Raw genomic sequence first — 17,790 nt, forward strand, 5'->3', positions numbered from 1 at the left:
CCCACTTAAATGCTATTTCTGTTGCAGGGCAGGGCTGTATTCCCTCCCTGTTACATGACCTGAGGCCAAACTATGGTGGAGGTAACTAAGATAATGGCGACCTCCTTCAAAATGTCCCATGCACGCACTGCCACACTCAGTGCCCCCGACCCTGCACCAGGCCACTGCTGACCCACACCTCTGCCTGAGACTCCTGGACACTCATGGGCAAGTCTGGGTCAGTCTCTTGTGGGGTCACTGCTCCTTTCTCCTGGGTCCTGGTGCCCCCAAGGTTCTATTTATGCCCTCAAAGAGTCTGTTTCCCCCGTCCTGTGTAAGTTCTGGTGGCTCTGTGGTGGGTTAATGGCGACCTCCTCCAAGAAGGCTTATGCCACACCCAGGTCTACTGCACCCAAAGCCCCTACCCCCACAGCAGTCCACTGCTGACCTGTACTTCCTCAGGAGACACCCAAACAAAAAAAAACAGTTCTGTCTCAGTCTCTGTGGAAGCTGGAATCAAGATTGCCAGGAGAAATATCAATAACCTCAGATATGCAGATGACACCATCCTTATGGCAAGAAAGTGAAGAAGAACTAAAGAGCCTCTTGTGCTCAGTCACTTCAGTCATGTCTGACTCTTTGCAACCCCATGGACTGTAGCCCACTAGGCTCCTCTGTCCATGAGATTCTCCAGGCAAGAATACTGGAGTGGGTTGCCATGCCCTGCTCCAGGGGATCTTCCCGACTCAGGGATCGAACCCAGATCTCTTAAGGCTCCTGCATCGCAGGCAGATTTTTTTACTGCTGAGCCACCTGGGAAGCCCCTAGAGCCTCTTGATGAAAGTGAAAGAGGAGAAGAGTGAAAAAATTGGCTTAAAACCCAACATTCAGAAAACTAAGATCATGGCATCTGGTCCCATCACTTCATGGCAAATAGATGGGGAAACAGTGACAAACTTTGTTTTTTTGGTCTCCAAAATCACTGCAGATGGTGATTGCAGCCATGAAATTAAAAGATGCTTGCTCCTTGGAAGAAAAGCTATGACCAACCTAGGCAGCTTATTAAAAAGCAAAGACATTACTTTGTCAATAAAGGTCCATCTAGTCAAAGCTATGGTTTTTCCAGTAGTCATGTATGGATGTGAGAGTTGGACAATAAATAAGCTGAGTGCCGAAGAATTGATGCTTTTGAACTGTGGTGTTGGAGAAGACTCTTGAGAGTCCCTTGGACTGCAAAGAGATCCAACCAGTCCATCCTAAAGGAAATCAGTCCTGAATATTCATTGGAAGGACTGATGCTGAAGTTGAAGTTCCAATATTTTGGCCACCTGATGAGAAGAGCTGACTCATTTGAAAAGACCCTGATGCTGGGAAAAATTGAAGGTAGGAGGAGAAGGGGACGACAGAGGATAAGATGGTTGGATGGCATCATCAACTCAATGGACGTGAATTTGAGTAAACTCTGGGAGTTGGTGATGGACAAGGAGGCCTGGCATGCTGCAGTCCATGCCTGTAGGCCAGGCGTGCATGCTGCAGTCGCAAAGAATCAAACACGACTGAGAGACTGAGCTGAACTGAACTGAACTGCTATTAGATGTTGGGGTTAAGTTTCAGAGTGCCCCATGAAGGCAAAGTTAAATCATAAGGAGTGGAGCTGGAGGTGGTTTTGAGCAGTGGACATCTGGGACTGTGTGGTGTAGATAGGAGGGGAAGGAGTTGTCTCCTGGGTACAGGGTCCTACCCCACACATCCAACTCCACAGACACACACCCTACACACTCTAGAGGAGGAAGGGTCCCATTAGTGTGGGCTGATTAGCTGATTGGACGAAGTAGACAGATCCACAAAAAGTACCCTATCAGGTAGAGAGTTCCAGTTTTAAGCATGAAAAGAGTTCTGGATTTTCAGATGGTGTTTGCATGCTATTATGAATGCTTTTAATACTGTTGAGCTGTATACTTCAAAATGGTAGAGAGGGTAAATTTCAGGTCATGTATATTTTACCACAATAAAAAAATCAGAAAAAAGAAATTGAGATTGCATTGCTGTGAAATTGCATTTTCAAATGTTTTGGTCTTAGGACCTTTATATGCTTAAAAGGTTTTGTTTTAAGCTTTTGTTAATGTGAAAGTCGCTCAGTCGTCTCGAACTCTTTGCAACCCCATGCACTATGTAGTCCATGGAATTCTTCAGGCCAGAATACTGGGGTGGGTAGCCCTTCCCTTCACCAGGGGAGCTTCCCAACCCAGGGATCGAACCCAGGTCTTGCGCATTGCAGGCAGATTCTTTACCAGCTGAGCCATCAGGGAAGCCCAAGAATACTGGAGTGGGTAGCCTATCCCTTCTCCAGCAGATCTTCCCAACCCAGGAGCTGAACTGGGATCTCCTGTGTTGCAGGTGGATTTTTTACCAATTGACTTACCAAGTAGTGTTTATATTAGAAATGAAAATAGATACCTTTCAAATTAATTATTAATTCATTTAAACTAATGATAATCTCATAACATGTTAACACAAATGGCATATTTTTATGAAAAATAACTATCTTTTTTAAATAACAAAATTATAAGTGACGTTGTCTTTCACTTTTACAAATTTATTTGTCTAGGTTAATAGAACACAATGGAATGCTTAGATTTGCTTCTCTGTTTTGTTCTCAAACATCATATATCCTCTGGAAAACTCCATAGGACACTTGTGAGAGAATGAGAAGAAAACAGGAAAATAACATCTTAGTTTATTATGAAAATAGTTTTGACCTTATGAACCCTTTAAAGGATCTTAGGAACCCCAGAGGTCCCTGACGACACTTTGAGAACTACTTGGCTGGCTTGCGTGCGTGCTCAGTCATGTCTGACTCTTTGCAACCCCATGGACTGTATAGCCCTCCAGGCTCCTCTGTCCATGGGATTTCCCAGGCAAGAATAATGGAGTGAGTTGCCATTTCCTCCTCCAGGGATCTTCCTGACCTAGGGATCGAACTCACATCTCCTGCATTGGAAGGTGGATTCTTTACCACTGAGCCATCGGGGAATCACTTGAGAACTACTGCTATAGAATAAATCCACAGCCAAATTAACTTTTGGTTATGTTAAATGTTTTTGTCTCTTTTCATGTCATACTATCTGATTTTGGACCTTCACAATTCCCTGTATTGCTTATCTATGATTTCAAGTGAAAAAACCAGGTGGCTTCTGAAAAAGAGAAGTATCATATCATTTGTTGTTTTCAAGCGTGCATTTCTGTTTACTGTGGAGTGAGGACTTCTGCTTAGAAGGTCAGGAACAAAGTCTGCACTGGTCTAGAGATGGTGCCAAAAGCCATCTCTGGGGTTCTGTCCACGTCACTGCTGTGCTTGCCGGAGGGCTTGGGGTCTCTCCTTTTCTTCCTTCCTGTTCTACCCCACCTTGTTCATCCTTGTATGGAGAACTTTGAAACTCAGAGAGAAGTGAGCACCCTTAGGATGTAGACTGGAGAAAGGAGAGGTGTGCAAATTATTTTAATAAGTCAAATTGAGAACTCTTTTTTAACTCACTTTTTAATGAAACAGTAACAATAACAATTGATGAAAGCAACCACAGGATTGGAGACAATATTTGTTCTACCCATGTCTGACAAAAGAAATTCTAGGGCATTTTAGGAATTTTTAATTTCTATGCTAGTCTACAGTTTGAATTTGCAACAGGTATATGTGGTCATAGGGTTTCCCTGGTGACTCAGACAGTAAAGAATCTGCCTTCAATGTAGGAGACCCAGTTTCAGTCCCTGAGTTGGGAAGATCCCCTGGAGAAGGGAATGGCAACCCACTCTAGGATTCTTGCCTGGAGAATTCCATATTGGGGCTTCCCAGGTGGCACTAGTGGTAAAGAACCCACCTGCCAATGTAGGAGATGTAAGAGACATAGATTTGATCAGTGCGTCGAGACAATCCCCTGGAGTAAGCATGGCAACCCATTATAGTATTCTTGCCTGGCGAACGAATCCCATGGACAGATGAGTCTAGCAGGCTATAGTCCATAGGGTCACACAGAGTTGGACATGACTGAAGCGACTTAGCATGCACAAATAAGATCAAAGGGAAGAGTTTATAATCACATATGGGGATCTCTATGTTATTGGCATTTTTGTTATTTGAGTGTTAAGTATTTACTCAAGGGTTGGCAAATTTTTTCTATGAAGGGCACGATAGTAAGTAGTATTTTAGAATTTGAGGACCGTGCATTTTTGGTTATATCTACAAATGGTCCTGACATGATATTTTGACTTACTGTTTTTTGATTTTACGATGGTGTGAAAGCAATACACACTCAATAGAAACTATACTTTGAATTTTGAACTTTGTCTTTTTTCTGGGCTTGGGATATGCCATTAGATTCTTTCTCATGATGTTGGGCAGTGGGAGCCAGCCACAGCTCCCACTTAGTCACGTGATTCTGACTTGCATCCCCTGGGGAATCTCATTATTTTATAATTTTTTTATATTGATAAAGTTAGGAATGAGTCATAGTGGATAGTTCTGGGCAAAGCGTTAAAAAAAAAAATCCTCCCAGCTTGGTTTCAAGGAGCTGGATGTGGATATTTGTGAAGCATAAAAACATTTTTTCTCCCTTCCAAATAATGGATTAAATGTTACATAAACCATCATATTTAAAATGTTAAGTGAAACTTCTTTTTTCACTCCATGAAATAAATAGTCTCTGTGACAACTTACTACAGCAACAGACATTTGGCTGTCTCAGAGTTTTGTTGTAAATATGTTGAAGATTTATGATTTAGCAAAATCTGTGACTCCTAGCAGCAATAGATGCTTTTCTACAATCCTTTGGAAAGACCTTGATGTATCGGGCTCAGACTAGGTAGAAATGACAGCTTGGTCAAACATGCTCATCCCACATGCTGGAGACTCCAGGGAAGACTGTATGGTGTGAAGGCACCCTACGAGCAGCCTTCTCCACTCTTGAGCAGGAAAATCCTTGTTTTTTTTTTACCGTTAGGTGGAACATTCATTTAGTCAGGATCCCACCAGACATCTCCCACTTGCCTGCTGTGTGTCGGGTGCTGATATCACTGCATGTTGGTGATATTGCTGAGAAGTACAGGTCTGTAAGCACCGAGCATGGTGCCTGTGTAGCTAGAGATGTGTGCATGGATGTGTGTGCACGCACTCACGTGTGCAGTGCCTCAAAAGAGAGTGTCCTGGAAGAGATGACACTGGAGCTCATTTCTTGAAGACCAAACAGGAATTTAACTGAAAAAGGAGGGAACCAAGGGGACAGCTTCAGTGAGATTTGGGAAAGAGAGTGTGCCGTATGGCTGGGGATGGGAAGGAATATGTCTCAGCCCACGAAGAGGGGTTGGAAGTAGATGGGTGGAGACAGTGGTCAGAGATACAGGCGGGGATGTTCTGGCTTTGACATCTGTGGAAAGGAGTTTGAACTCTGTCCTGAAGACACTGGGGAACTACTATAGGTTTATGGAAAGTGTAGACATGTTCTGACACGTTGTTTAGAAAAGTCTATGGCAGCTTGTGGCGAGGGAAGGGATGTTAGTGAGAAGTAGGGATGAAATGATGTCACTGACTTGACTACGAGGGGGATTTGGGGCATTAGAGAGGGACCTCAATCACCCACAGAGGTAATTTGACCTGTTCCTTGAGACCTGAAATTCCTTAGACTTTTATAGTGTTCATGTCGTTGGTTAGTCGCTCAGTCCCGTCCCACTCTTTGCGACCCCACGGACTGTAGCCACCAGGCTCCTCTGTCCACGGGATTTCCCAGGCAAGACTACTGGAGGGGGTTGTCATTTCCTCCTCCAGGGGATCTTCCTGCCCCAGGGATTGAACCCGAGTCTCCTGCATTGGCAGGTGGCTTCTTTACCACTGAGACACCAGGGAAGCTTGTACATTATTCATCATCATATTTATATTTATAATTCTAAGGTCGAGAGTAGAGAACTCTGTGGGAAAGTTGAATGGAATTTTCAGCCACACATCACTTTCCTCTTCCTGCAGCCCTCTAAGTTCCTTTGGGTAATTATTCCTCCCTGTTTGGTTGTTGTCTTGGTGGGATGGTGGTTGTTAAGGATGCCCCTGAGATTCCTTCTGCCCCAGTCCTGCCATGGGATGGACAGACGGTTCGTCCAGCCTGTCAGGCATCTGTCAGTGGAGGGACTGAAGAATGGAGGAGTCCACTGGTGTATTCCTTGCTCTCCCTGACCAGACCTCTTCTTCTTTCAGTTGTTTCTGTCTCCATGTCCTTCAGAAATGCCCTGGCTCGTATCTCTTGCCACGTGTGGATCTTCAGGCTTCTCTTTGGCCCAGAGAGCTTCAGAGAGCCTTCTGACGGACACAGATTGGATTTGTTAGTGAGCCACCCCAGCTGTTGTTGTTTGTATCCAAAGAGCCCTTGGTGTTGTGAGAAGTGTCTAGAGGTCTCACTTCATACCTAAGCATGAAGACTAACCTCACAGCATTTCCTACTGGTTTTGAAAGGGAAACAGCACAAATGCAAGAAGCGTGTTGGCTGGAAGCGAGTGAGGGGTGTACTAAAAGAGAGACATTAGACTAAAGCCCTGCTGGTGAATTTTGCTGGCCTCTCATTGTTGCTGTGGGTGAACCTGATGCAGGTGTGTCTACCTGGGGGGCTGGGGTGGGGGTCAAAGTAGCATCAAAGAGATGGGTCAGTCTCTGTGTACTTAGAATTCCAGGTCTTACTCAGATGACACTCAGGGCTCTGGCAATGCTTAATGATAAAATAGAATAATAAGTATTTATATAGTGCTGTTCTTAGGTGGTGCAATGGTAAAGAATACACCTGTCAATGCAGGAGATGTGGGTTCGATCCCTGCATGGGGAAGATCCCCTGGAGGAGGAAATGGCAGCCCACTCCAGTATTCTGGCCTGATAAATCCCATGGACAGAAGTGCTTGCTGGGCTGCAACGCATGGGGTCATGAAAGAGTCAGACACGACTGAGCATGCATGGCCTTGGTCTTAGATTAAGTTTTGGGTAGATTCAAACTCAAGCAGTGTGGATCCAGAGTTTATCCTGAAGTCCAAGGGAGCCATCAGAGCATGTTAAGGTTGTGCATTTTATTTATTTATCTATCTTTTTTCCTTTTTAAAAAAAACTTAAATTGGAGGATAACTGCTTCATGATGTTGTATTGGTTTCTGCTTATACAACAACATGAATCAGCCTTAAGTGTACACATGTCCTCTCCTTCTTGAACCTCCCTCCTATTCCCTCCCATATCTCACCCCCTCTAGGTTGTCATAAACCACCAGTTTGAGTTCCCTGTGTTATATACAAGGCTGTGCCTTTTAGAAGGTAGCTTTAGCTTGGATGGAAGAATGAATTTGAGAGTAGAGAATGTGGACAGGCCTGGAGTGGGGAGGACAGTCAGAAGTCTATTGAGTAAACCATGGGAAACACTGTGTGTCTGAACTGAAGCGGAGGCAGGAGAGAGAGGGGAAGGAAAGGGACTTGAGAGATGTTTGGGAACAGAGGATGAAGGGAAAGTGTACACGTGTTTTATTTCAAGGTCCCATTAGGGCATTTGAATGGATATATCCAGTAGGCAGTTCCGTGAATCCACAAGGTAGGAGGGGGCTCTGGGCTGGAGATCCACACCTGGGCTCCTGAGTTGAGTGAAATTTTCAGGGAGAAGAGCAGCGAGATGAGAAACCCACGGGATGGGGAAAATGACACAAATTTGAGATCCATAGGCTGTATCCAGGCTACAGATCTGTTGATTTGGCTTACAGTATTAAAACATTAACCACAAAATAGATGACATTAAAAAAGTTGGGAAAGTTCCCATAAAAATAAGATTAATGGATATCCTTGACAGGGTGGGTTCATCTGGCCACCTGATGCTCACAAAAGAGGGGCAGCGATCCTTTTCTGGCAGGACTGGTGCTCTCCAGGTTGTCACAGTGGCCAGGTGACCTCCTTTCTCATCTGACCTAGTCCCTGCAGGTATTTTATTTTGTGAACTCAGATTTAAGGTTTGGGAAGAGGAAGCAGAGTCTCATAGGAAACCAAGAATAAGTAGCCAGAGAAGTGGCATCAGTGAAGTGCAAGGGCTGGGAGGTGGGCAGTGACAAATGCCTTAAACAAGCAAGTCTCGCAGAGATGGGATGTGAACTTCGGCTTTGGTCGTCTGGAGGTGCCTTTAGCAAAACACTTAGTGCAGCATTAGGGCAAGTATTGTAGGAGAAGAAGGAAGGATGAGTGTAAAAACTGTTTTCGAAAAGCTGTGTTGCAAGGAGGAATTTGGAAGATTTTTTGTATTTTTATTTATTTATTTATTTGACTGCTCCTGGTCTTAGTTACGACACGGGGATCTAGTTCCCTGACCAGGGATTGAACCCGGGCCCCCTGCTTTGGAAGTGTGGAGTCTTACCCACTGGACCACCAGGGAAGTCCCTATTTTGTGTTATTTTTTAATATGTGAGTGACTTGAGCATGTCTGTATAAGGATGTATGTGATATAAAATAGCACTTCCTTTATTTGTCCTTGACTTACCTTTTGTAACTACAAGAAGTCCAGTCTTACGTTGCCTGGTTAGCAGATTATCCTACAAGAAGAAGGTTGTTCTTATTAAAACCACACGCTCCTGGGGTGTAGCATGGAGTGAGGTGCTTCATATGTCTATGAAGACAGTGCTGTGAACTTCAGATTTTATCAATATTAAAGGCAGCTTTGCTATTTTAATAGGTAAGCAGCAAAGCCTTCAAATGGGTAATTCTGCATTTTAAAAGCAGCAGGTTAAGTCAAGCAGTACCCATGTAGTGATTTCTTACATGTATTTACTCATGCCTTTGTAAGCTGTCCATTTCCTTTTTTAAATCATTTGCCAGGTGAAATCTGTGTGATGATCATACCAACCAGCATCACTTCTACTACAGTCTGAGTTAGTGTGCTTTTACTGGTTGTATGCCATATGCCAATTTTTCTGTTTACTTTTTTGTATTTGTTATGCTATAACTTTGATCCATAACTTGTGTGTGTTAAAACTTATCTATTTTGTCTTTGATGCAAAACTCTTTTTATTAAGGAAAAAAATGTATCTCCCATCTGCAGTGGCTGATAAGTAAGCTCCTTTTCATCTGTGGTGACCACAGTTTCAAAAGCACATTTTGTGTGATTTTTTTTTCCTCCCAGTGGGCAACAGAGACTGTCAAATTCGACATGGTGTGGAAGCAGCCAGTAGCCAAGATATGTGATAAATGTCAACCAACTAATTGATTCATCAATCAATTCAGTATGTAATTTTTGAGAACCTCATATATGTCATGTGAGGTTCAAGGCGCTGGGGATACAGTGAAGCATAAGATAAAAATTTCTGCCTTTATGGGGCTCATATCCAAGTGGGGAAACAAACTATAAATAAGATAAAAAAAAAAAAAACAAAGCATATGTCTCTCTATGTATTTTAGGGATTAACAAATACTAAGGAGAAAAAGTACAGTAAGGAAGAGGGCTAGGAGTTTCATCAAGGGATATTTTAGATAGGGTGAACAAGGAAAGCTTCACTGAGAAGCTGTCATTTGAGTAAAGACCTGAAGGATGTGAGAAAGAAGGATGTGGGATTCAATCACCTGGACACAGAGCATTCGAGGTGCAAAGATCAGTCAGTGCAAAGGCCCTGAGGCAGGAATGTGCCTCACTTGGCATGATTAAGGAGTGTTACAGAGACCAGCCCCTGCATTGGGAAGATCCCTTGGAAAAGGAAGTGTCAACCCACTTCAGTATCCTTGCCTGGAAAATTCCACTCACAGAGGAGCCTGGCAGGCTACAGTCCATGGGTCACACAGTTGGACACAGCTGAGCAACTGAGCACACAAACAGAGAGAACAGTATGCCAGATGGCAGTGTAAGAGAGTGAGAGGAGTAGGAGGCGGAGTCAGGTAGGTCAGGTCAGGGAAGGGAGATTTTACTCCGAGTAAGATGGAAGCTACTATTGGAGTAGCATGAAGTGATTTACAATTTTACACTCTTAACTTTTTTTGTGCCATGGAATCCTTTGGCAGTCCTGGGACATCTATGGACCACTTTTTAGAATAGAATTTTTAAATGCAAAAAAAAAAAAAAGCCACAGAATATAAAAGAATCCAACTGTATGGAAATACAGTTACCAGAATATTAAAACCAATTTATAACTTCGCAATGTATGTTCTTCTCTATTAATTCATTAAAGACGATCTAGCCATTTGGGTCACTGCAGTTCCTGGTGCACTGTTCTACCCAGTGGTAGCTTCTGATTTTTCAGATATTCTAGAGCAGTGATAATGCCAAAGGTTTTCTTGTTTTGTTTTAATTTCTCTGACCATAGCTTTGACCAGACAGACCTTTGCTGGCAAAGTAATGTCTCTGCTTTTTAATATGCCATCTAGGTTGGTCTTAACTTTTCTTCCAAGGAACAAGTGTCTTTTAATTTCATGGCTGCAATCACCATCTGCAGTGATTTTGGAGCCCCCCCCCCCCAATAAAGTCTGTCACTGTTTCCCCATCTATTTGCCATGAAGTGATGGGACCAGATGCCATGATCTTAGTTTTCTTAATGTTGAGTTTTAAGCCAACTTTTTCACTCTTCTCTTTCACTTTCATCAAGAGGCTCTTTAGTTCTTCACTTTCTGCCATAAGGGTGGTGTCATCTGCATATCTGAGGTTACTGATATTTCTCCCAGCAATCTTGATTCCAGCTTGTGCTTCATACAGCCCGGCATTTCACATGATGTACTCTGCATATAAGTTAAATAAGCAGGGTGACAATATACAGCCTTGATGTACTCCTTTCCTGATTTGGAACCAGTCTGTTGTTCCATGTCTGGTTCTAACTGTTGCTTCGTGACCTGCATACAGATTTCTTAGGAGGCAGGTCAGGTGGTCTGGTGTTCCTATCTCTTTAACAATTTTCCACAGCTTGTTGTGATCCACACAGTCAAAGGCTTTGGCGTAGTCAAAGCTATGGTTTTTCCAGTAGTCACGTATGGATGTGACAGTTGGACTATAAAGAAAGCTGAGCGCTGAAAAATTTATGCTTTTGAACTATGGTGTTGGAGAAGACTCTTGAGAGTCCCTTGGATTGCAAGGAGATCCTACCAGTCCATCCTGAAGGAAATCAGTCCTGAATATTTATTGGAAGAACTGATGCTAAAGCTGAAACTCCAATACTTTGGCCACCTGATTCGAAGAATTGACTCATTTGAAAAGACTGTGATGCTGGGAAAGACTGAAGGCAGGAGCAAAAGGGGACGACAGAGGATGGGATGGTTGGATGGCATCACCGATTCAATGGACATGAGTTTGAGCAAGCTCCAGGAGTTGGTGATGAACGGGGAAGTCTGGTGTGCTGCAGTCCATGGGGTCACAAAGAGTCGGACATGACTAAGTGACTGAAACTGAAAACTGAATTTCTCTGACTAGTTCCTTGTGGCTGAATAGTTCAGGAGACCTGGGGTGTGGTCTCACGTTTCAGCAGATTCTCTATATGGCCACTTGCAATCCATTTTTCTTCCATAGAGACATCTCTCACCTGGGTAACTCCCAGCTCACCAAGGTGTAGACAGTACAAGTTCAGTACATATTCTGAGAAGAAAGAATATATTTAAATACGTCCAGGGACTTCCCTGGCAGTCCAGTGGTTAGGACTCTGAGCTTCCACTATTGGGGAATCCCTGGTTGGGGAACTAAGATCCCAGAAGTCACAAGGCACAGCCAAAAAAAAAAAAAAAAAGTAAAATCAATAAGTCTAGGTCATACAGCTACATCTTGGGCGAGTCCAGCCATTTTCTGCTCTCTACCTACTATAGGCGTTTTAGTCCCCACATATTACACAAGTTCTTTCCTCTACTTGGAGAGCAGCCTTACTCTCCCCTGTTCTTTACTTGTCCGTATTTGATGCAAACCTTAGGGCTCAGCTCTGACACACCTGGTCAGGTAGTGTCCCTGCTTCCCCATCCCGGGGGATTACCTCCTCTGAACTGCAGCATCTTCTCAGTATCTCCTCTTGTGTTGATACTCTGCCTTGGGTTGCAGTTGTTTATTTACCTATGTACTCTCCTCCAACACTTTCTAAGCTCCTTAAGCGCGGAGGGCAAGAACCATGTTGTGTTTTGTCTTCCGTTATTTCCAGGACAGGCCGGCCTTAAAGCAGACGGAATGAACAGCAGAAGCTTATAATCCTACACGTGACGCCAGAGCACGTCGGCCTTGGGCTCTGTCTCACCCGGACCTGTGAGTTGACTTAATGTCTTCTCTTCTGTCTCTCCTCCCTTCCCAAATACTGACCAACGCTGCTTATGACCTTTTATTTTCCCAAGTAGAAATAACTGTTTTCTTCAGTGTTTTTGTAATACTTGAAAGAAATTCACAGAATGCTGAGAGTACAGAATAGAAGGCAAAAATCACCCCAGATGCCATCATTCAGAGAGAATATGTTTAACATTTTGGGTCATGTTTATATAGTTTTTTTTTTTTTTTTTCCATTTCATAAAGGCAGACATAGTTTATAAAGATCAGATCATGACACTGTTGTATTATAATTATTTTCTTCTCTTACTTAGCATTTTGTGACTTACTTTTCATGAATCTCTGGGCAGTGGACTCCGGTGGATGAACAGGGCTTTAGAGCATTATTGTTTGAATTTAAACTGTCAAACCATCACTTAGGAGCTACTGACTCTAGAGAGTTAGTTAACTTCTCTGTTTGCCAGTTGTTCCCTCTGTAAAATGAACCCAATGGAAATACTACTAGTCCAAGTGTTGTGAGGATTAAATGGGTTCAGGTGTGAACACCTAGAGAGGAGCCTGACTTGGTATGCAGAGCTGTTATGATCATGTCAGCATTTTTAACGGCCACAGAGTATTCTTTGGCATGGCCCACTCCTAATCTCATTTCACCATTCCCCTATCGATGGACTTTTAGGTTGCCTTTTTACTCTTATGAATAATTAATGATGCAGTGACATCCTTGTATCTGCATCCTTGGACATGTGTCTGATTTATTTCCTCAGGATACATTCCAAAAGGTGAAACTGTGGGATTTTGTGATATACATTACTAGTGTCCTCCAGAAGATTTCCTTTAATCAATTGACACTGCTACTATCCTTGCATGATAGATTTTTTTCCCCCCTGTACCCACAGAACTGTTTGCTTTCAGTTGATCATTTTATCACGGTGTTAGTGTAGGTGTTGGATGCATCAGTCATGTCATTGCAAATGTGGGGACAGATAAGACTGAACTCAAAGTCTAAAGTCCCCAGGTGGGATGATTTTCCTGTTTCCTGGCTGCAGGCTGAACCCCTGCTTGTCAGCCATGAAGCTGGGGGACTCCTGCAAAGTGGAGGGAGCCAGGGCATTCCTCCCTGGGGCCAGTGGAATGGTGGCAGTCGTGGAGGAGGGCCACACTAGGGTCAGTGGCAGTGTGGTTTTGCTTTTCCTTACGAGGTGCACAGCCTTCCACAGGACCCTCCTTACCTTCCTGTGTGTGGGTTGTGTTTGAAGATGACTCAGCAGCAGCCGGCTGCCTTTTACTGCTCCCTAGGGGAGGTCGTCTAGGAACAGAACCCTGGGGGAGGACAGTGATGTTCAGTTACCACGCTTGTAGCCCTTGGGATTTCTGGGGATGGTATTGCATTCACTCATTCTGGATGGCCAAGGGAAGTATAATTTGTATTAACCTTTCAAATATCATTTAGAGGCCTTGCTTTAGCAAGCACTTACTGGTTTTCTCTCTGAATACCAGAATACCTATCAATTTATTTTTAATTCCTGAATATTTTAGACCCTGGGAAGCTTGCATTTTCTTCTTGAGACAGAGCAAAAGGAAGGAAAAAGAAAATCTTTGTTAATTTAAGGATTTTTCCTATTGGCTTAAGGTATTTCTTTTTTAATGGCCTCTATATTTTATATTTTGGGCTTCCCTTGTGGCTCAGGTGGTAAAGAATCCACCTGCAATGTGGGAGACTTGGGTTTGATCCCTGGGTTGGAAAGATCCCCTGGTGAAGGGAAAGGCTACCCACTCCAGTATTCTGGCCTGGAGAATTCCATGGACTGTATAGTCCGTGGGGTTACAAAGAGTCAGACACGACTCAGTGACTTTCACTATCACTTTCACATTTTATTTATTTATTATTTTAGTATTGGAGTATAATTGCTTTATAATATTGTACTAGTTTCTGCTGTACAACAAAGTGAATCATCTATATGTATACATATATCACTTCTGTCTTGAGCCTCCCTCTCACTTCCCCCATCCCACCCCTCCAGGTCATTAGAGCACGAACTGAGCTTCCTGTGCTATTCAGCAGCTTCCCACTAGCTGTTTTACACATGGTAGTGTATATACGTCAGTGCTAGTCTCCCAGTTTGTCCCACCCTCCCCTTCCCACTCTGTGTCCACATGTTCATTCTCCACTGAGATTTGATAATTTGGAAAAAATAAGTCCTTTGGAGATAGATATTCTTAGTAAACTACTTTCTGAATTAACTGGTCAGGGTTGTATTATTCTGATTGCTTTGGATTATAGGATTTAAATATGATTTTACTGGCACATTAAATTCTACTGTGGTGGCCTGATTGCGTTATTTTAGCTTTATTTAAGCAAAACCCTTGACCACAGTTCTTACTAACGAAGCAAGCTAGCGGTAGGGTCAACTTTCACCTTTTCTTTGTACTCGTGTCGCATCATTACTCTTAGATTTTATTGGAAATTGGTCTGTAGATGATGAATACGGGCAAGACTACCAAACTGATATTTTGTGGAAGATCAGAGTTTCCACCAAGGGAACATTTCATGCAAAGATGGGCTCAATAAAGGACAGAAATGGTAGGGACCTAACAGAAGCAGAAGATATTAAGAAGAGGTGGCAAGAATACACAGAAGAATTGTACAAAAAAGTTCTTCATGACCCAGACAATCACAGGGGTGTGATCACTCACCTAGAGCCAGACATCCTGGAATGTGAAGTCAAGTGGGCCTTAGGAAGCATCACTATGAACAAAGCCAGTGGAGGTGATGGAATTCCAGTTGAGCTATTTCAAATCCTGAAAGATGATGCTGTGAAAGTGCTGCACTCAATAGGCCAGCAAATATGGAAAACTCAGCAGTGGCCACAGGACTAGAAAAGGTCAGTTTTCATTCCAATCCCAAAGAAAGGCAATGCCAAAGAATGCTCAAACTACCACACAACTGCACTCATCTCACACGCTAGTAAAGTAATGCTTAAAATTCTCCAAGCCACTCCTCAGCAATACGTGAACCGTGAACATCCAGATGTTCAAGCTGATTTTAGAGAAGGCAGAGGAACCAGAGATCAAATTGCCAACATCCCCTGGATCATCGAAAAAGCAAGAGAGTATCAGAAAAACATCTATTTCTGCTTTATTGACTATGCCAAAGCCTTTGACTGTGTGGATGACAATAAACTGTAGAAAATTCTGAAAGATATGGGAATGCCAGACCCCCTGACCTGCCTCTTGAGAAATCTGTATGCAGGTCAGGAGGCAACAGTTAGAACTGGACATGGAACAACAGACTGGTTCCAAATAGGAAAAGGAGCACGTCAAGGATATATATTGTCACCCTGCTTATTTAACTTATATGCAGAGTACCTCATGAGAAATGCTGGGCTGGATGAAGCACAAGCTGGAATCAAGATTGCTGAGAGATATATCAATCACCTCAGATATGTAGATGACACCACCCTTATGGCAGAAAGTGAAGAAGAACTAAAGAGCCTCTTGATGAAAGTGAAAGAGGAGAGTGAAAAAGTTGGCTTAAAGCTCAACATTAAGAAAACTAAGATCATGGCATCTGGTCCTATCACTTCATGGCAGATAGATGGGGAAACAGTGGAAACAGTGACAGACTTTATTTTTTTGGGCTCCAAAATCACTACAGATGGTGATTGCAGCCATGAAATTAAAAGACGCTTACTCCTTGGAAGGCAAGTTATGACCAACCTAGATGGCATATTTAAAAGAAGAGACATTACTTTGCCAACAAAGGTCTGCTAGTCAAGGCTATGGTTTTTCCAGTGGTCATGTATGGATGTGAGAGTTGGACTATGAAGAAAGCTGAGCGCCGCAGAATTGATGCTTTTGAACTATGGTGTTGGAGAAGACTCTTGGGAGTCCCTTGGACTGCAAGGAGATCCAACCAGTCCATCCTAAAGGAGATCAATCCTGGATGTTCATTGGAAGGACTGATGTTGAAGCTGAAACTCCAATACTTTGGCCACCTAATGCAAAGAGCTGACTCATTGGAAAAGACCCTGATGCTGGGAAAGGTTGAGGGCAAGAAGGGGACGACAAAGCATGAGATGGCTGGATGGCCTCATTGACTCAATGGACATGGGTTTGGGTGGACTCCGGGAGTTGGTGATGGACAGGGAGGCCTGGCATGCTGCGGTTCACGCGGTCGCAGAGTCGGACACGACTGAGTGACTGAACTGAACTGAACTGAGAGTTTCCACAAGATTGGCAGATTTGATTAAGAGTGGGTGTGGCCAGCAGGAGCACCCGCCCCTCAGGAAGTAGGCCACATCTTTGAAACTGTATGAATGTGAGGCCCTGGGTGTTATTCTAGGCTGAAAATGTTAGCAAACAGAAGACCAACTCACTGAGAAAATCACTAATCTTTACACTAGACTCAAGATTCAAGTTGTGTGACGCATGCTTTGACTTTCAACAAAAGGTTAACCTTGCTTTTATCTTTTCTCATTTGCAAAATTTTGCTTGTCTGACACCAGAAATGCCAGCACTGAATTCTAAAAGAATAAGTGTTTTGGGGAAATTTCCCTAGCACCTGTCAGCAGATGAAGTATTAGTACAATCTGTCGTTCTGACCTTTCTGAACTTCCAGCTCCCATATAGGTGTCTGAGGTGTTTTTCCCTCTGCTTGTTGATTTTGCCCTTGAGGGGACATTTGGCAGTATCCGGAGAGATTTTGATTGTCACCCTCTGGGGGGCAGGAAGGAGGTATACTGCTGGCATCTAGTAGGTGGAGTCCAGTGCATGCGTGCATACTCAGTCGCTCAGTCATGCCTGACTCTTGTGACCCCATGGTCTGTAGCCCACCAGCCTCCTCTGTCCATGGAATTTCCCAGGCAAGAATACTGGAGTGGGTTGCCATTCCCTCCTCCAGGAAGGATCTTGCTCCTCCAGGCATTTTCCTGACCCAGGGATCACACCTGTGTCTCCTGCATTGGCAGGTGGATTCTTTATGACTGAGCCACCTGGGAAGCCTTTGGGTAGAGGCCAGAGATGCTGCTAAATGTCCTGTAGTACATAGGACCTCCCTTAAGAAAAAAGAATTATCTGGCCTCAAAATATCGGTGGTGCTGAGGCTAAGAGTCCCTGCTATAGAAGTTTGCAAGGTCAGCATGTCTCCAGGGAAGTTGGTGGGTTGCTTAGGAGGGGGCTCCAAGGTGTCATTTACCTGGTAACCTTATCACGGATCGGAGTCAGGTCTCTCTCAGACTTGTGACTTCAGAAACTCAGGTGTCCCAGAGCTGAGTAAATAAACTTCTTTTTGCTTTACTAAGTTCCATTCTTTAAATAGAAGTGGTGGACAGAGTGGACACTTGTGTGAGCTGCATAGCTTATTTGCTCTGTGTTGGCAAGGAACCTGGGAACTGAAATCACCAGCAGGTGCCTCAAGGAGCTGAGTCCGAGCAAGGGGAGATTTGAGGGTAGGTAATGATATCTGAGACTCTGAGCTCTAGAGACTTAAAACCCCACTCAAGATGTATCATATCTGTGTTGGAGATGCTGTATCTTCAGAATAAAACTCTTCTCCT

General features: G+C 43.6%; 1 protein-coding gene across 3 annotated transcripts in view; it reads left to right on the forward strand.

Moving 5' to 3' along the window:
- The window catches only part of KCNS3 (potassium voltage-gated channel modifier subfamily S member 3), an 84,835-nt gene that overhangs the window by 9,060 nt on the left and 57,985 nt on the right, over positions 1 to 17,790 (forward strand). For 2 of the 3 annotated variants that reach the window (XR_014082278.1, XM_081591216.1), the window contains exon 2: positions 12,120 to 12,220. The exons of the other annotated variant lie outside the window; for it this stretch is intronic. The gene's annotated coding sequence lies outside the window, so the exon portion shown is untranslated. The remainder of the gene's footprint in view (positions 1 to 12,119; positions 12,221 to 17,790) is intronic. 3 annotated transcript variants of the gene reach the window in all.

The sequence above is a fragment of the Giraffa tippelskirchi genome, chromosome 4, assembly GCF_054371585.1.
Source record: "Giraffa tippelskirchi isolate mGirTip1 chromosome 4, T2T-mGirTip1v1.2.pri, whole genome shotgun sequence".
NCBI classification, from domain to species: Eukaryota; Metazoa; Chordata; class Mammalia; order Artiodactyla; family Giraffidae; genus Giraffa; species Giraffa tippelskirchi.